We start from the raw sequence: 20,311 nt of genomic DNA on the forward strand, positions 1-20,311 counted from the left end.
GCCACACGTGCACAGGACACATCTCCCCTCTCTATGGAGCTCTTTTAGAGATTCTTAACCCACTTTGACACTTCTGATCAAATCTTACTTCATTCAATTCAGGGTGATTCACACTTTCAAAAGTAGTGGGGAAGGAAAGGGACAGGGGCATGAATTAGAGTATTAACAGAGTTAAATTTTTCATTAAAGATTTCCTGGACTCTGCAGTCATTCAAGTATCAGCAGCTGTGTAATGTAAGTAGTAGATTTTTTTTTTTCTTTAAGCCAAGATAAGGGGGTCATACTTAGTTGTAAGGTCTGTATGACATTTTAATGTATCTGGAATTATTGACTGTGCAGGAAATAACTGCTTGCCTGTGTAAAGATTCCTTTGTTTAAAGCTTAGAGACCTAGAAAATGCTCCTTTGGAACTGACCCCAAATGAACAGAGCGGAAATTTTGCATGATGATTATTACAATCCAGATGGTGAATGGTTACTATTAAAAACACTGTTTTGTAGAGGTCATGAAGACTGATTACCCATGACTCAGACTGGTGAATAAGAATATATCGCCCCTTCTATTTAAAATTAATGACTCAAATCAATTAATGTTGAATTATAATGCAGCTCTTTTAGAAGCACCAATAATGCTTCCTTTTATGTCAAATGGATTAATTTTTAATTAGTATTATCATTCACTTTTTGGAAAAAGTAATTCCCTTGGCAGTCTTTGTTTTAGTTGTACTTAAATGCACACAATTATAATAATCTGTGGTTGGAAGGTCCTTACATTAAGCATAACTCTGCTTTCCTGTGGCTTCCGTCTGTTGAACTCAGTCCCAATCCTTGGGGCCATGAGAGTAAGAATGACTTTTTATATAGACAAAGCCCAGTTAATAACTAATCTTTCCTCTCCTGGCTGGTGTCCTTCTCATGGGATGCATTCCCCCCAGCAGTACATACGTATTAATATTTCAGAGAGAAGAAACACAGGTTTGTTTTCTGTGAAAGAATGTTCCTTAAACTCTGAGAACTTTCATTTTTACAATAGAAAACTTGGAAACCATTTACTGTCTGTCTGCTGTGTGCTAAATCACTTCAGTTGTGTCCGACTATTTGTATCCTTATGGACTGTAGCCTGCCAGGATCCTCTGTCCATGGGATTCTCCAGGCAAGAATACTGGAGTGGGTTTCCATGCCCTCCTCCAGGGGATCTTCCAGCCCAGGGACTGAACCCGCTCCTCTTATGTCTCCTGCATTGGCAGATGGATTCTTTATCACTGAGCTACCTGTAAAGCCTGCTAGTTCCCTGACCAGGGTTCAAACCCAGGCCCTCTGCATTGGGAGCATGGAATCTTAGCCACCCGTTTATTGGGACCACCAGGGAAGTCCCAATAAGTGATTGTTTAAAACAATGACTTTATAAATGGAAGCCTGTATATGGAGGCACTGAGTAATAGAATTGAAGGCTGATCTCAGGTCCATTCATTCAGCAAGTCATGTAAGTCTTCAAGTTCTCATCTCTTTCTACCTAAACCATCCCTGATTAGACATAAATTCGGGTCATCCCATCATCTTGATGGTCCTCCCCTAAATACAACAGTTAATCCATGTCTCTCTCAGATATTGTACCTGATCTGAATGATTGTTGCCAGAGACAACTTAGGCAGAGTGGTACCTGGGCAATCGTATTCTCTTCTACCTTTCTAATAATAAGTATCCCAACCTATTAGAGTAATAACTTACATAAAGTAAAATGTCCCCATTATTGTACTACTTTTCCTCATGATTATAATTTATGAATCTCATAACTTTTACTTGAGAATATTGTTGTTTTACCTTTTATCTTTTACTAAGCATAACAGTGAATTTGTGTGGTACTATAAATTTAAAATCAAAAGATCCCCACCCCTACCCAATCGCTTTACCTTTCTCAGCCTCAGTTTCTTCATTTGAAAGTAAGACCTCTGGACCAGATCTGCCTTTTTGTGCTCTGTGTGGATTTTATAGATATGGAAAAAGTGATGGGTTTTATCATTGTTAATTCAAAGTGTGAGATGTGTGACTTGAAAGTATTCTTATTTCCTCTTTCCCACAGTATCCCCATAGAACTTAAATATATGTATTTTTAATGGTCAATGAGTTCTTTAAACCACAAAGCCTTTAATAGAAAAGGAAGAGGAAGTGTGTAGTGGTGTTGCTAATTGTTGTGTATGAGAATGGTCTGGTAACTGAGAGCTGAAAGAGAGCCCCCTGGTTGGTCGGTGAAGAGGAATGGCTTAGTCTAGAGCCTGCCTATTGCTCTGCAAACAGAGTCTTGATTGTATCTCTCAGAGCCTTACCCTTAATGGTGCCCTTTAGTTGTCTGACCATTCAGGGTGTGTAATATAGGCATTATATGACACCAGGCCAGCCTAGGCCCTCCAGGAGGTAATACTGTAATGGACTGAATGTGTTATTTTCATATCCAAAATTCAGTTGTTGAGACTGTAGCCCACAAGGTAATAGTATTAGAAGTTGGGGCCTTTGGAAGGTAACTAGGTCATGAGGATGGGGCTCTCACAAATGAGATTAGTGCCCTTATGAAAGAGCCCCTAAGAGATCCTCGCCCACTTCCTGCATGTGAGGACACCACAAGAAGCCACCACTTGCCTATGAGGAAGTGGGCCTTCACTGGACAGATCAGACTACAGAACTATGAGAAATAGTTTATTGCTTATAAGGCACCGTGTTTATGGTATTTCTGTTACAGCAATACACATGGACCAAGACAGCCATCCACTCAGAAGATTTCCTTGCTGCCCATCCCTGTCATCTGAAATTTTGTTGGAGTCCTTCCTTTGGAGAATGGATTGCAAGTATTACGTGCGGATGAATTTGCACAAGTTAATTTACCAAATCAGCAAAATGATAGGGTTGAATTACTGAGAAATTAGAAATATCCAGTAAAAAATGCTACATAGATATAAAGGATTAAAAACAAGATGTTATTTTGAAAAAGGAAGAGGCAAATTAGAATGAGAACCAAATCTTCCAGACATAAAAATAATCAGTGGGCAGCCATAATACAGCTAAAGGAAAAATTAGTGAATTTGTAGATAGAACTGACTCACTGTATTCCCTGGAGTGCAGCAGAGAAAAAGAGATGGAAAATATAAAACAAGTTAAGCAACACGGAGGACTGAGAATATCTAACATAGTTCTAATCTAAATCCTAGCAGGAAAGTATAAAGAAACAGTTGATACATTCCAGAATATAAGAAAGATTTGATTTGATAATTGTAGGAAATAAGGTGAGTCCAGGGCTGGATAAATAAAAATAAATCCAAACCTAACACACATTGGGTTGAGACTGTAGCTGTGCAAATACAAAGAGAAAAAATTGAAAAAAAAGTAGATGACCTACACAGGACCAGCAATTAGCAGAATTCTCAATGATGGTTCCCTGGAGGCAATGACGTATCTACAAATTGTTGAGAGAAAACCAACTCAACTGTGTGCCTATTTGTCTTTTTTTTTTTTAATCTTTTGGCCACACTGTACAGCATGTGAGTCCTTAGTTCTCTAACCAGGGATCAAACCCGTGCCACCTGCCTTGGCAGCACAATCTTAACCACTGGACCACCAGGGAAGTCCCAGTGCCTAAGTTGTCTTTAATCTGCTAAAGTATCATTCAAGAATGAGGGTTAAATGATCCCATTTTTCAGGGGAAAAAAAATGGAATCCTTTCTTTAAAAATCACTAAGGGATGACGTTCAGGAAAAAGGAAGTTGAACTGAGACAGGTGTATCTGCAATGATTTGTTCCATCACAAATAAAAGATTGTTAGCAAAAAATGGCAAAATGCTGATATCTGTTCAATCCAGGTGATAAGGACATGAATGTTTATAAGATTATTTTTCACACTTCATGTACACAAAACATTTCACATTTTAAAAGAAGTGAGGGAGGAAGGAAAGAGAGGGAGAGAAGAAAAACATGGCTTGGTGGCCATGATATTATTTGGACTGGAGGACCGTTAGCACAGCTGGAGAAGTTGGATACCCTCATCCCTGGATGAAGGGAGCCCAGAACACAGGAGAGCTTTCTCTCTTTTGGGAGCCCCATGCACTCTAGAGAAAAGATAGACTTGCAAGGGTGGGGCGGCTTCTGGTGAGACTGGGGGCTGTGAGCAGATATTGAGTGACTCTGGGTCTTGGCAAATGTCAAGGAGGGAAAGCAGGGAAGAGGGGGTATGACCAAATACACCGTGGACACCATGCTTAGGATGTCTTAAACAAAGCAAGATGAAATCTGCATGGAGGTTCTCTCCTTACTGTCCCACCCAGGTAACTAACTGGCAATGGAGAGAAAAAGGAACAGACCTACCAGGGGAGGACAGTGATGGAGACGTGACAGATTGGACTGTGACTGGTTTAGCAAACTAGATAGAGCTGCCACTTAGATGGTTTCAGGAGGGTTTGGAGGATGCCAAAGAGGAGTGAGTAGCTGGCACTGAGGAGCACTGGAAGCCTCAGATGATAAAGAAGGCCATGCTTGGGGTGGAACGGAACAGAGGAGACTGCATCGGAAGTCTTAAAATGAGTGATTCCGTCCCCATCTCATCTCTAGGCTCCCAGAGCTGGCTGATCTCCTTTCTCTGGACGTTGAAGGAGGCAGGTGTGCAGGGCTGTGATGCTTGAGGCAGTTAGTGCTCTGGAGAACTTGACCTCAGCTTGTGCTACAATGAAAAAGGGGAGCTGTTAGAGGGGAATTAACAATTTAATGAAGTAGACCCACATCTGCTTCCCCTTCTTTGCTCAGGCTCCCCAGATGCTGAATGGACGTTCTTTTCCTCTGGAGAAACTGATTTTCCCAAGAGGTTTCTAACATTTGGAGGTGTCAGCATTAGAAATTTCTGACATTGGAGGGTCTCCCAGCAAAAGTGGCTGGGTCTGATTTGGACACGGGACAGCAGCTGCAACAAAGGGGACCCATGAACTTGAGAGATGAGGCCCCTCGTTTTCCAGAGCAAGGAACGCAGTCCCAGGGAAGGCAGGCCTGCCCAGGAGAACACGCAAAGAAGTCAGACATCTGCTGCTACACATAATCCAGGTGCTTGCTCTCTTGAAAATTGAAAGGCTGTAAAATAAAAATGCGCAAAGTCAGACCACACTGAAGGCAGCATCTGAGCAAAGTCAATTCTTTTACTTTCAGGTACAAATGGTTCAGTCATTTAAACTAGGCTATCAAGGTATGGTCTAGCCAAGGCTCTGGGGAACCCACTTTAATGAATTAGATAAAAGTTGATTCATATCTCATATAGCGATTGGTTGTCAATTGCTGCTTCCAAGGTAATTGAAAATGCTTGAAAGGTAATTTAAATGATACTTTATCCTCTTAATTAGCTCTACCTAACTTTTTAATTTCATTGATAGAGCCCAGGCCTGGCTTGAATCACTTCAGTGATCCATGCTAAGAAGGTTTTCTGGGTAAGAAATTTTTTCTGGATCTAGTATGGTCTGACTGGAATTGGATTCAAATCCAGAAAACTTCTGGCCTTCTGTGGACCTTCATTAGTATTTCCATTGGCAGCCCAGCCCCAAGCTTATCTCAGTTTAGCCACTGATTAAAACATTTCCACCAGAAATATCTACCTCTTTCAAGCAGAACCCACATATTGGAAACAGACATGTCTTTGGGCTGAGCTGATTAATTAATTAAGAAACCAAGGCTTTGGGTAGTTAGCTTGTTGCTTCTAGAAACATTTGCTTTTGATTCAACTTCTTTGTCAAAACAGAGATAAACACGGATAATGTGGCCTCCTGTAGAAAGATAATCTTCCCCTCATTTGCTCTATGAGGAAGCTTGCCGTGTCTTTTATTCTTCCTGGGACAAAAGACATAGGGTGCAAAGAAATGCTGCACGTCTGCTTCCACAGTGGTCCTTGCCTTCATGGGCTGATCATCCAAATGGGAGTCCCAGTCCCGAGACCCAACCCAACACAAGGCCTTTGTGGAGGGTATGATTAGGGGTGACGCTGACAAATCTCCATGACCTGCATTCAATTGCCCTTAGAAAAAAAGACATTCACTATTATTTTTATTTTATGTTTTGACCATACCACACGGCATGCAGGATCTTAGCTCCCCAATCAGGGATCACACCTCTGCCCCCGACAGTGGAAGCCTGGAGTCTTACCACTGGACCACTGGGGAAGTCACTGTACGTGTTGATTTTCACTTCTGTTCCCTGAAATGCCCCCTTTTAAAATCTGCCCCCTTTCCCAGTTGCCAGCCACTAAAGAGAAGACACTCTGCACTCACCTACCTGGACATGAAGGAAGGCCCATCACACTGCTTGTTGTGTTTGCCTGGGCTGCCCCACTCAGAGGACGTGGCAGCTGATTAGCCATTGTAGAAGAGAAGAGCTGCTGGGATTTACCTTGAAGATGCTGCTTTTCTGGGAGGTGGGCATGCCTCAAGGCCCCAGCTGCACAGGCCTAAGAGGGAAGCACCAGTGTGCAGTGGGAAGGCCTCGGTAGGGCACTCGGGGCTGCCCTCACCTCTCTGAGCCTGTCCACCTGATGGGGACCAAACAGTTTGGTTCTGAAAGCCCTTATTTATTGCCAGATCGCAATAAGCTTGGAGGTATGTCTGTCCTTGGTGATATTTAGAGGCCTTGCTAGGGATCAGACCTGCACCCCAGAAGTTGTTATTACAGGTGCATTAAAGAAACTGAGCCCCAACCATTGGTCAAATCCTGTGCTGGGTGGGGATGCAGGGGTAACCAGTCTCTGCTTATAAGGGCCATTTGGCCAAGAGAAGCACCAAGGTAAGGAAGAAACAGATCTAATGACATTATTTTCATTGCTCTTGAAGTTTTGAGAATAGTTTCTCTTTTGTTGCCATAAACATATATTAATATATGCATAATTATCATTAGTCTAAAGAATTGTACACTTCAGAATTAAATTAGGAAGCACAGTCTTACTAATACAAAAAGAAAATGGATGGGCATACTGACAGAGTTACCTTTTATAAATGCTGAATTGGCTTCTTGAATTAAAATAATCCTAAGTGTCTCTTGAAGAGATAGTTACACTGACAGTTTATAAATGCTAACGAAATTCCTCCCAGATCAAGCAGCCAGGCCCTTAGATTGGAGGCATTTAATTTTAGGAAAGGTGAAGTTTAATTAATTATTTTAAGTTATTTTTACATTATTTATAATGTTTTAGTAAGTGCTCCAAAGAAAAGCCAAAGTTGTCTTTCTGCAAAGAGCATTTGTTGATGTTTTCAAATCTGTTATTTAAAAGTTGTGCTTTTGGTGAATTTGGATGTTGTGTCCTCTTGGGAATACGTACCGGTGTTTTGTGTACTGTTTGATTTTGGTCTTCAAGTTTCCGAGTGGTTTGTGTAATTTGGGTTGGAGATACTATTTAGGACATTTCTAAAGACACCTTTGTATGAGAACATTTTGCTGAATGTAATTACTGCAATCTTTTCCTTCTAAGCATTTACTTTATATTTCTGCAGTATTGTTTATTCTTTCTCTTTTGTTTCTTATTTTGTTTATTTGGGTCCTCTCTCTCTTTTCTTCTTGGTGAGCCTGGCCAGAGGTTTGTCAACTTTTTTTATCCTTTCAAAGCACCAGCTCTTGGTTTTTTTAATTTTTTTCTAGTTTCTTTAATCTCTATTTTATTTATTTCTTATCTGATCTTTAACATTTTCTTCCTTCTGTTGACTTTAGTTTTGCTTTTTCTTCTTTTTCTTTCAGGCCGAGTTAGTTATTTGAGATTTATCATGTTTTATGAGGAAGGCCTATATTGCTATGAACTCCCCTCTAAGAATTGCTTTTGCTGCATCCTGTAGGTTCTGTATATTTGTATTTTGTCATTTTTCTCAAGGTAAATATTTTTAAATTTCCTCTTTGATTTCATTGTTGACCCACTGGTTTCTTAGTAGCTTGTAGTTTAGTCTCCATGTAATCTTTTTTTTTTCTCATTTCGTTTTCAGTGGTTGATTTCTAGTTTCATGCCGTTGTGGTCAGATTAAGCATTACTTTAATCTGACTTTTCTGAGTTGAAATTCTATTTGTCTTTAAAAATATTTTTTATTCAGTCAGCTTCCTCTGGTTTAGGGTACTTTGGAAGTAGGCTGTCCTTACCAGCAGTGATAATACTTACAAAGGAGGCAGTAAAGCAGGGTGGAAAGATCCTAGGCTTTTCCACCAGACGGGTGTGGTGTGAATCCCTGCACGATCATTTTGTGGCTCTGTTTAGTGTCCTTAACAATAAAATGGAAATAATAATCCTGCTTCATGGAGGTGTTGGGAAGTTTAAACAAGATTATGTATGTAAGGAGTCTGACAAGGTGCTTAAATGCGCAGAGGAACCAAGTATAAGATGACTAATAATGAAATCCCAGTGGTCTTTGATCTTATCTGATCCAATATTCCTGTTAACTATCCATATTCAAATACTGTTATTACATTTAATTGGTTGTATCAGTATTGAAAAACCATGAAAAAAGTAATTGTAAAAATATAAACAAAGATTAATAACACATATAAATAATTCCATTTTGATAATTTTAAACTTCCATGAAAATGTAGGCTTACCTCCGTGCATGCCCACAAAATAGGAAGAGTGCGTCTGCCTGAAGCATTATTGGAATCTATTTCACAGGAATGGGTGTGCGCGGCAGAGTGGATTTTATGCTTTAAAGGGACTAATAAAAAGACCAAAACGCTTTGCAAATGAAGTGATGTGTTTTAAAAAGAACAGCCACTATTTGTCTCGGTTTTCAGACCTCCTATTTGAAAGAGTTGTGCCTGGATTAAATGCCCAGACTTGAAAGTTCCCTAAACCAGGAGAACCATGTGAGAAACACATCAAGGGAGCCAGCCTTCCCCAAACCCAACTTCATTGTTTTTCTTGGAGGTGGAGAGAGCTGCCGTTCAGAAAAATTTCCAAGATTTCTGTGATTTGTTATGAATTGAAGGTCGTTCCCTGGACTGGATCGTAGGCGGGACCGGAATCTGCTTGCCAGTCAACGTGGAAGCAGATGTGTGCTGGCAATTTTGTAGCGGAGGAAAGAAAATCTGGGAGAAAAAAACTCAACTTGGCTTGTGGGGGGTTAGGTTTCATTTTGCATCTCTCCAGACGGTCTTCCCATCATCATCCACTAGAGGGCGCCCAGCTATCAGCTGTGCCCGTGCTCCAAGGAGGGGTCTTTACTCGTCCTGGTCCAAAGAGACAGCTGGGGTCAGCTACAGACTTGAGAGGATTCTGGGTCCAGCCTGGGGTCCATTGCTTCCTCAAGAGGTCACCCTCAGACTCCTTAGTGAGGGTGGAGACCGTGAGAGCCCTGCACTTCAGGACTGGGATTTCAGAAACCCCAGTGAGGGTTTTTCATTTTTAGTTGTCTCTCTTTGTTTCAGAAGGGCACTGCAGGGGTGAATTATGACAGATTCCAGGGCTTCGAGGACTATATTTCCTGCACCCCAATTGCCAGACCCCTCCAAACACATATGTCCTTATGGGAGCAATAGACTGGAATATTTGAAACCAGAACTCCAGAAAATCAAGAACAGATGTTTTCCCTGATCAGGGCAAGCCCTCTGTCACGGAGCCCCTGGGTCTCCCTGCCCCCTGCCAGTGTTGCTGTGGGTGAGGGTGATTACTCTTGACTTAGAATTCTAATTAACAGGTCACTGTTTCATAAGTGGGCTCCCACTCTGCATGCTTTATAAACAGAAGGGTATGTGATAAATGTCTCTCCACTTCTTTGTTTCTCCTGGCTCTGTGTTTGAGGACCTAATTTTGAGCCACCTGCCCCTGTGTGAAATACTTCTTCCACTTTGCAACATTTGATTAGAATGACCGGGAGCCTAGTTTCCACTGCACTTACTGCTTTACAACATAATTTTGCACGCATGTTGTTTGATACCACCGTTAGGCATGACTCTGGAGCCCTCCTACTTCACAGATGAAAAAAACAAGGCTCAGAGCAAGTAAGTGCTGACACTCCAACCTGAACTCACATAATCTGATTTGAAAGGGATTACTCTTGTTTGGGGTTGACTTCAGAGAAAACCTCTGCCTCTCTGACCTTCACATGTGCATTAGCAGGAGATTGTGACATCCCTCCAGATCCTCTTCAGAAATGGCAGCAATATCTTTTTCCTGGAAAGGTTGAAGGATATCCTTCCTTGAGGCAAGAGAGTTAATTGGACAAACCCTGGAGGTAGTTTCTAACCATCCTGATAGGAATCAGTCCCTTTTAACGCAAGAACATTTATGGATAATTGTATGAAAACAGGCAATTTCCGGTCCAATTAATAACTACCGTGGACCCTTTTATGAGGTGCTCATCCCTATGATAGATTAAAAAATTGTTTTCAGCTCTGAGACGTCATTGTTTTGGAACCAGCTTCTGACCCATGTGGAAAGTGCAGTTCTCTCAGTGGCCACGGGGTAGCGGAGTGACTTAAGCTTCTTCCTCGCTTTTCAGTGTCAGGACATAAAGCTAGGCTCTCATCACAGGGAGCAAAATGGAGCAACTAGGCGTTTGTTTACAGTAACCTGGACTTTTATAAACCTCTTAAAAAGGGAGCAGAAAGATCTCTGTTTCCAGAACATCAGTGTCCGGAAGGAGTGAGATCAATCTACTGCTTGATTCTGAAGCCATAGAAGAGGACCTTGGAAGGAGCTCCAAGTAGCCAAGTCAGACACACCTGATGACCCTTGACCTGGAGGGTGCTGAGCAAGTTCTGTCCTGGAGAATTCTGGGATCTCTTCCATCTGAGCTTTTTTAGATTGTTGGCTCAGACAGTAAAGAATCCGCCTGCAATGCAGGAGACCCAGATTCAATCCCTGGGTTGGGAAGATCCCCTGGAGAAGGAAATGGCAACTCACTCCAGTATGCTTGCCTGGAGAATCCCATGGACAGAGGATCCTGGTGGGCTACAGTCCATGGGATGGCAGAGTCAGACACAACTGAGAGACTAACACTTGGATATTTTTAGAATTTTTACTTTTATTTTTGGCTGTGCTAGGTCTTCATTGGAGAAGGCAATGGCACCCCACTCCAGTGTTCCTGCCTGGAGAATCCCATGGACGGAGGAGCCTGGTGGGCTGCAGTCCATGGGGTCGCAAAGAGTCGGACACAACTAAATGACTTCACTTTCACTTTTCCCTTTCATGTGTTGGAGAAGGAAATGGCAACCCACTCCAGGGTTCTTGCCTGGAGAATCCCAGGGACAGGGGAGCCTGGTGGGCTGCCGTCTATGGGGTTGCACAGAGTCGGACACGACTGAAGCGACTTAGCAGCAGCAGCAGGTCTTCATTGCTGCTTGGGGCTTTTCTCTAGTTTTGGTTCTCAGGCTTCTCATTTCAGTGGCTTCTCTGTGGCAGAGCACAGGCTCTAGGGAGCACAGGCTTCAGCAGGTGCGGCCCCCACGATCTACAGCCCTGGCCCAACAATTGTGGCCATGGACTTAGTTGCTCCACGGCGTGTGGGATCTTCCCAGACTAGGAATGGAATCTGTGTCTCCTGCATTGACAGGTGTATTCTTTTACCACTGAACCACCAGGGAAGCCCTGTCCCCATTTTAAAACTCATTATTTATTAAAGGCTAAAGTGTGTATAAAGTAAGGAGGGAGGACAGCGCACAGTCCAGCCGAGATAGAGCAACAATCCATCTCTGAATCCCAAATTTGGATGTATGTTTCTAACATGCATGGCTGTATTTAACGGAATAATGAGAGAATCTTTAAATGTGGGACTGCTTTAGACTCCCTGGAACATGCAGGCACTGTGCATGCATGCACGCACACACACAATCGGAGCATAGAAGCCCCTTCCACGTGCGTGCCTGCTGTGAGCTGTGCAGTGCAGGTGGGCGCCATTGTCCCTGGACGCTTCAGGCCCTACTGGGCTCCCACAGGTAGATGGAGAGGACAGGAGCCAGACGGATCCCACGGAGGCCTGCGGAGAAGCCCTGAGCTCTCACCTCCTGCAGCTTCACCAAGCCGGGGTGCCACTGTATAAAGACAGCAGAGGTTCAGTGCCATTAGCTCTAGTCCTCTCAGCAAGATTAGCAGAAGCAATGTTGAAATTCACCGTGGGAACATTTTTCAAGCACAACTTGAAGGATGGAGGAGTCTCAAACATTTTTTGTAGAAGTGATTAATAGTCATCTTCTCAACTTTGAGATCATAGACTTGTGTGTGCGCCTGCGTTTGTGTATGAGACACACACGTCTGTAACACACACACAGAACGGGGGAGGTGTTGCTGCTGAAGTCTCAGAACAGAGACTATGTATATTTAGCTTCTTCCTCCTCCAGTATTTGCTGTTGTGTCCATGTTTATGTCATTTGTTTATTAATCTTTTATAGATATTCAGAGAACACCTACTGTGTGCCACACAAATTAAAATGAATCAGAGCCATGCTTATTTTTAGAAAAAGACCCGTGGGAATTGGTCCTTTATTTGGTAGGAAAAGCAGGGCTGTGCCGTGTGGCTGAGCATGTGAGGCTGGGGCGAGGCTGCCTGGCTGTGAATCCGGCCTAGACTCTTCTTGTCTGTGTCATTCCCTTAGTTCTCTCATCCCCGTACGTGGATGAGAGCAGTCCCCACATCAGTGAACTGTTGTCAGGACAAATCAATGAGCATAAAGGGCTTTTCATCGCGTTCCTACAAAGAACTCAATGAATACATAGCCTTACTAGTCTTCCCTCTCTTTGTCACCTGAAATTTTCTGGGATTCTTTTAAAAAAAATTATGTATTTATTTATTTCCCCTGGAAAAGGGAATAGCTACCCACTCCAGTATTCTTGCTCGGAGAATTCCATGGACAGAGGAGTCTGGTGGGCTACAGTCCATGGGGTTGCAAAGAATCGAACATGACTGAGTGACTAATACTTTCACTTTTTATTTATTTGGTTGTGCTGGGTCTTAGCTGCAGCATGTGGGATCTAGTTCCCTGACCAGGGATCAAACTTGGGCTCCCTGCATTGGGAACATGGAGTCTTAGCCACTAGACCACCAGGAAGTCCCCCGGGATCCTCTTTAACAGACATCCTCCATGTGCTTATGGTCCAGTTAAGGGGGACTGCAGATGAACTGGGCACAGGATCTCCTGGGAGCTGGGAGAGCTAAGGTGACCCATCTTGGTGGCCATCAGGGAGGGGTAGGTGGTGACAGAGTGAGCTCAGAGATGACCTCGTCGCTCTAGCCAACTAGGTGAGGGGTGAGGGAGGGGGCTGTGGCCCTGGGTGTGATTGGGTGGCCTGGTTGGGAGCCTGCATTCTCCTGAGGCATCGCTTCTGTGTCAGAAACTGAAGTTCCCTATGGAGAGTGTGACCTTCAGATACACAGAGGGCCCCTTCTCCCGCCACCAGGATGGTAGGGCGTCAGGGGCTGTCCTTGAGAGCTGGGCTGAGCTCACGTTTCTGGGAGAGCCCCAGGTCGGGGAGTCCCGTGTGGCCTTCCAGGGTCTGGTAATGGGGACACAGGCCTATGCTGGCACCCGTGGGGTGAAGGCACCCCCGATAGGGTGCTGTGTGCATGTGTGAGCTGGAGCTTCCCGGGGCCACACCTGCCCCAGGGGCTGAAGGTGTGTGTGTGTGGGAGCTGTGTCCTGAGTTCCCTGGTTCAAGAATGGGGGACCCAAGCTCTGGGCAGAGGATGGGCCAGTTCCCCAGGACTCTGAGCTGAGGCCCACAGGACTTTCCTCTGGCCTAAGCCCAGGACCACAGCGGCTGATGGGAAGTGAGTGACTCTGCGGGCAGGGAGTGCCAGGCACCAGGGGTGCACCCCAAAAGTATCTGTTGGACAGAGGTGGAGACAGGATGAAGGGGACAAGGCCCAGAGGGATGGGAAGAACCCCTCCAGAAGGGCAGGGACCAGGCCTGAATGTCCAGTTACTCTTTGCTGGCCAGGAGGCCTCAAACAGCTTCTCTCACCCTTTGGGGCCTCAGTTTTCAAATCCATAAAATAGGGAGAAAAATTTCCATGCTGCCTCCCTCACTGGGTCTGACCAATGTCAATGTGTCCAGCTGTTGTGTCTGGGCAGTGTGATCCCTGAAGAGAGGATCTACCCTTTGGGGCTGGCTGCCAGCAGTGTCCAGCCAGGCCTTCCCACTGTATCCCCAGCCTGCCTCCAACTCCCTGCCTCCTTGGGTGAGAGCACCTGGCGTGTCCCCAGGTTGTCCATTCTCATTATGCAGCCAAGGCACAACTTTCAGGAGGCAAGTTCTGGTGGGTTTTGAACTTGGCTGGCTCTGATCTCAGCAAACTTCTCAGCCCGCTCCCCGACCATGTCCTGCTGCCTTACAGAGGGCTTTCTGGGGCCTCATGTTCTGTGACACCCTTTCCTTCAGCCAAATACATAGACTCCTCAGTTTCCTGTGCTGGCCATCTAGTTGACTGGGCATGCTGACATCCTGGGTAGAATCCCTTAAGCCTGGGGCCTCTCCCACCCATGCCCAGCCCAAAGCACATTTTCTCCAGTGCCTGGAGCTTAAAGTCTGCATAAAGGGAGATCTGTGGTGCTCATGGGCTCCCCTTGTGGCTCAGCTGGTAAAGAATCCACCTGTAATGCAGGAAACCTGGGTTTGATCCCTGGGTCGAGAAGATCCCCTTGGAGAAGGGAAAGACTACCCACTCCAGTATTCTTGCCTGGGAAATCCCATGGACAAGAGGAGCCTGGTGGGCTACATACAGCCTATGGGGTCGCAAAGAGTGAGACACGACTGAACCAGTAAGCACACAGGTACGGTGGGGCTCATGGCAGGGCCAAGGGGACCCTCCACTCCTCAGGAGGCTCTTCCCTGGCATTGGTCATGCTGCCTGTGTTTGCATCAGTCACCTCCTTCCAAGCTCACGGTGACAACCCTGGCTGTGTCCCTCTCCCTGGATTTCTCTCTGGAACCCCATGTGCTAAAGGCCCTCTGACACAGGCAGATGTCAGGTCCCGGTGGGTCTAGAGGACGCAGCCGTGACCAAGATGTGTGGCCATCTACCAGGCGCTCATTGGCTGGTTGGTGGAGAAGGGTAGAGACTGCTTTACCTCTGGCCTCATTCTTGCATCTGTAAAATGGGTTTTCCTCTGGGTCCCTCAGCGGAGTCACCCCAGACATCCTAGTGTTCCTCAGGTCTGCTGATGCCGGACCACTGCTTATCTCTGTTGATGAGCTTTACTTAGCACTTCCTGTGTTCTCCCATGCTGGGCTGGTGCTGGGGGAACCTGCAGTGAGCAAGGCCATTTCCCCATGGAGTTTCTGGTCTAGAAGAAACCCAAAACAACATAAATATTCATCAGAGTGGGGGCAGCTCCATCATCGTTATATTTGCTTCTGTCCCGTGGCCCCGCTGCTTCTTGGGAAAGTCTGGGTCTGTGCGTGGATGAGCCCCTTTTGCTTACTTGAATGGTCTCGTGTAGCCCCTCTCCACTGGGTCCCTCCTGGGAACCACAGAACACAGATAATAATCTGAGGGACACTTTTCTCAGCTCTGCCCGGGATGGCCCCTAACAAGGACGGTCCGGGTGCACAGGAGAGCAGTGAATTCCCCACATGCAGCTGATGCCTTAGGGCACTAGGCTTTTTCTTTTTTTCTTCTTCTTTGCTCCTTTGTGACACATTCTTCCATTTTCTAAACTCTGAACGTTGGTTTCCCTTGTTTCCTGCCTCTTCTGAACCTTTTCTTTTTTAATCTCCCTGCTTGGATTATTTCTTCTATCCTTTATTCCCCTGAGCACAGAGGGAGAAAGCAGAAACACAGGGCTGAGGTGGGGTACTTTCATTAGTGATGGTTGATGATTCTGCTTGATTTGAAAGTCTGCACACGGAGGGGGTGGGATCTAAGACAAACACACGTTGCCATCTGTAACTCAACCAGGATGTTTTTTTTTTTTTTTTCTGGTTAACCATGAAGAAGAACCTAAAATTCAGCGAATCTGTCTTATGCCCCTCCCTCCACAGTGGCTGACTTTGTAACAGAACACAGTTCTCTGTCCCTTTTCTCTTAAAGGGAACTTCTCCATCCTGCCTTTAAAGCATTTGAATTTTAGCTTCTTTAAAAAAAAAAATAGATAATATATGCCCATAACCCAAACCTCAGCAAGATGCAAAAGTGCAGGCAGACCAGAAGCAAGATGCTTATCTTCAAGCAAGATGCCTTCCTTGAAGCTGAGTCTGGCCTCTGAACCCTACACTGAATTAATTCTCAGAAACAGAGGTTTAATTTTGGGTGAAGTATTAATAGAAAAGAATAGCTTTATTATTCTACCAGGCAAAGGGGACCACAGTGGGTTAATACCCTCAAAACCGTGTGTCCCAGCTGGTGTGGGTAATGAGGAGTTCCATAATAACTGTCCGAAGAGGGCGTGACCAGCTCATGGACATTCTTCTGATTGGTTGGTGGTGAGCTAATTGGGAATCAGCAGCATCAACCTTCTGGTTCTAACACTCTGGGGTCTACATGCTTGTGGGCTGCATACCCATCTTTAACTGCTAACTTCTCACACCTGGAGAGGGTCTCAGTCTCAGCAAAACAGCTCAAAGATATTGTTGTGTGTATCCCTTGATGGGGAACCAGGACTTTGCTCCATGGCTACACAGTTGTTTTTCTTGATTATTTCTCCCTTGTCTCGAACCCCCTCCCTTCCATAATTAGCATTTGTTTGAACCCACCTGTCGGAACTCAGGGACGGTCATGGAGGCTGAACGAAGCCTGTTTCCTATAATCAAAGAGATGGGGGACACAGGAAGGTTTTTGTGCCCAGGAGCCCCACAGGGTCCTTCTCTGTATCATCTTGACTTCCCAAGCCACCTCACTCCCTTCTCCCAGGAAATCACCACCCACCACCAACTTCCTTCTTGGTTCAGTTCTCCAGACAAGTATGAGTGATGGATCAGACGTGACAGGTGATATGAAATGAACTGGCCATCCTGGGTGGAAGGGAAGCCAGGGCAAAATGGTGGCTGGGCAGATGGAGGCCTTCTGGCTGATGGTGGGGTTCATGGACTGACTGTGGGACTAAGAGTCTCTGGTCATGGGTGGCAGTCCTTGGGGCCATTGCTGTGCTTTTTTCTCATTCCTCTCCGGGTGTCTGCCCACTTCTGCAGGGGCTGGACCCAGTGTGGGCCAAGGCCATGGTCCATAATCACTATAGCCCAGCAGCTCTCTGGCCCTGGGTAGAGTGTTGGGAGGACAAGGAGCTAAGCAGAATTTCCTTCCAAAAATACTTGACCGAGCTCTGGTTTTGGAGCTGAGAGGGGGCTCTGCAGGTGGAAGACAGTGATTTGTTATTGTTATTGTTTAATATTCATCAAGTGCCTGTAATATGTTGGACGACATTGAAAAAGATTCGTGGCTCGTCAAATTAAACTGAGCTCAGAACTGGCCTGGTGCCTCTGGCAGGCCAAGTTCTGGTTTCTTCTCTTTGTCCACAAGAATGACCTCACAAGCAAGAAATGAGAAGCGCCCATCAACAGAGCCCTGCTGATAATTCTCCTTAGAAAACACATTGTTTCTCATTATTTTCTCTACATCAGGAATACTTTTACCCTCAAGAATGAGAGAACCTGGGACTTTCCCTGGTGGTCCAGTGGTTAAGACGCCACACTTCCACTGCAGAGGGTCCAGGTTCAGTCCCTGGTTGGGAAATTAAGATCCTGCATGCAACAGGGTCAAAGAAAAAAAAATCATAAAAAAAAGAGAGAACCAGAGAGGGAAGGTGACCTGAAAAAGCAACAAAGCAAATCAGTGCAAATGACATCCTTGAGCCAAACCTGTGACATCAGCAAAGCTGGCCTGCAGCCCTTCCCTCACCTTCTTCCTGATTGGGGTGTTCCCTCCTTAAGACACACAGGCTCCTCATTCTCCCTCCCGTTTCAAGACCATCTGTCAGAAAAGGGTTACACACACATTCATACTAAAGAGTAAAGGACTGAGGCATTATGCTAGGTATTTTTACCTCCATTATTTTGTTTAAAACTCCCAATCACCCTTCGTGGAAAATGCTGGCATTCACCACATTTTTACAGGTGAGAAGACACAGCATTCAAAGTCATCTAGTCCACAGGTAGGAGGAGCCAAGATGCATCACCACTGCCCTCTAGGTACCACACCTGGGCGGTTTACCCTTCAACAAAGCAGAAGAGCGTTAGGCCTAGCTGAACATTAAAATCACCTGGGGGGGCTTTCAATCATACCTATGCCTGCGTCCCTTTCCTGTGACTCAGATTTAATTGGTGGGGACAGGGAGGATGCCTAGAGCTGAACATGCCTGCTAATGAGTGGGGGAAGGGGCGGGCATGCTCAGTAGCTCAGTCGTGGCCAACTCTTCACAACCCCATGGACTGTGGCTCACCAGGCTCCTTTATCCATGGACTTTTCCAGGCAAGAATACTGCAGCGGGGTGCCATTTCTTTCTCCAGGGGATCTTCCTGACCCAGGGATCCAACCCAAGTCTCCTGCTCCTCCTGCACTGCAGGTGGATTCTTTATCTCTGAACCACCAGGGAAGCCCTGGAAAGAGGGAGGGGCAACCAACACAGGGAGGAGGCAAGGGCTGCGTTTGGGAAGATTGTCTCCAAGAGAGGAGGCAGTGTCTGTTAAAGAAAGTCAGTCTTGAGCCCTGGGGGATCATGCAAACGAATTAATTGCACTTCCAGGGAGAGGATAAGGACCCAGGAGCTGAGCCAGCAGGAGAAAGAGGCAATGGTGGAAGGAGGACAAGAACATGGGGAGATCAGATCTCAGAAGGCAGAGCTCGCCTCCTCCCTGTGGCTCCTCTCCAGGGCATGTCACGTGTGCCTCCACCAGGGGAATGCTGTCTAGAAGGGGCTGGTTGCTCAGGGCAGTTTGAGACTGTTCGTCTTTGTAGCCATCTCCCATGCTGAGCACAGAGCCAGACATAATGGGTGTTCAAAAAGACAACTCACTGGCCAGGGTTGCATGGGACTGAAGAGGTAGCCGTGTTGTGGAACTTTGAGTGCTAAAATGGGGAAAGCCTTGGGCAAACTGGAATGCGCTAGTCACTCCAGTGCCCTAGGAAGCCTCAGAAGCAAGAGCCCAAAAGTAGCTGCTCCAAGACTCCTTGTGTTAGAGCTTGTGTTAATGGAGAGTATTGGTGTCACCTGGAGCTCAGCTGTTTTCCTAAATGACGTTGTCGATGCGGCATGAAGTATTTACCAAAGTCATTGATCCAACCAATTGTCCCCCCTCCCTTTCTTTTTGATACATGGGGAAAAATGCACCAATTCTGTGGGTGGTGCAGAAGGGGAATGGAGAAGGGGAAGCAAAGCCTTAAGTCAGAGACTGAGCATCTTCAGGGAGAAACTGACACTTGCCGCTTACTAAGAAGACAGTAGTGTTGGGAATACAGCAGCTGACCAGGTGAATGGTGTAGGAGAGTGAAATTGTGCTGGTATGAGACACAATAATGGTCAAAAGAATGGCTACTCTCTTTTGAACACCTGTGTTATGCCAGGTACTGTGGTAAGATTTTTTAATAATTTGAAAAATAGAGAAAAACACCCTAAATTAAAAGGTCCTGTAATCCCCAGCTCTTCCGGGGTGGTGGGTACGATTCTGTGAAGTTAGATAGGAGAGCCCCCTACCTTCATCTGGCTGTCCAGTATCATGGTCCAAAAGGATCTCAGGCAGCAGTCTGGGATTTGAACTTCCTGACTTTCCCCAACATAACACAGATATATTTATGTCAATAACAGATACGTCTTTCAAACATATGTTTGGTCTGCAACTATTTTTGTCTCGTTTTGTTTTTAGCATATATAGACATCCTACTTTCCAGATCGTTGAATATTGATCTTGATACTTTCAACTTCTGCTTAGCCTTCCAGGGTGCAAATGCAACATAATTTGTCTACCTCTCGCTTATTGGTAATTTACTTGTTTCAGGTATTCTTATTACCATTTTGCTATTACAATGCCTTATTAAATCTTTTTTACATATGTAAAAAAATCTTTACATATCCTTCTGCTCAGTAAATTCTTATACATGGGGGTGTCTGGACCAGAATTTAGCTACAGTTTGATCTTCATAAATACTGCAAAGTTAATGTGCAAAAAGATGCTACCAGTTTCTATTTGCGATTCTATTTCTCTAAGACCATGACATTATTGGATGTTATCATTTTCAAAAAGAGCTGCTGAGCTTGTGAGTGAACACTGGTATTTTGTTGAATATGCACTTCAATGATCTTTTTAAAAATGGAAGTAGAGTTGATGAACAATATGTGCTAGTTTCAGATGTACAGCAAAGTAATTGAGATGCATGTGTGTATTTTCCGCTTCTTCCCACCGTAGGTTA

Source organism: Bos indicus x Bos taurus, chromosome 10 (assembly GCF_003369695.1).
Source record: "Bos indicus x Bos taurus breed Angus x Brahman F1 hybrid chromosome 10, Bos_hybrid_MaternalHap_v2.0, whole genome shotgun sequence".
In the NCBI taxonomy this organism is placed as follows: Eukaryota; Metazoa; Chordata; class Mammalia; order Artiodactyla; family Bovidae; genus Bos; species Bos indicus x Bos taurus.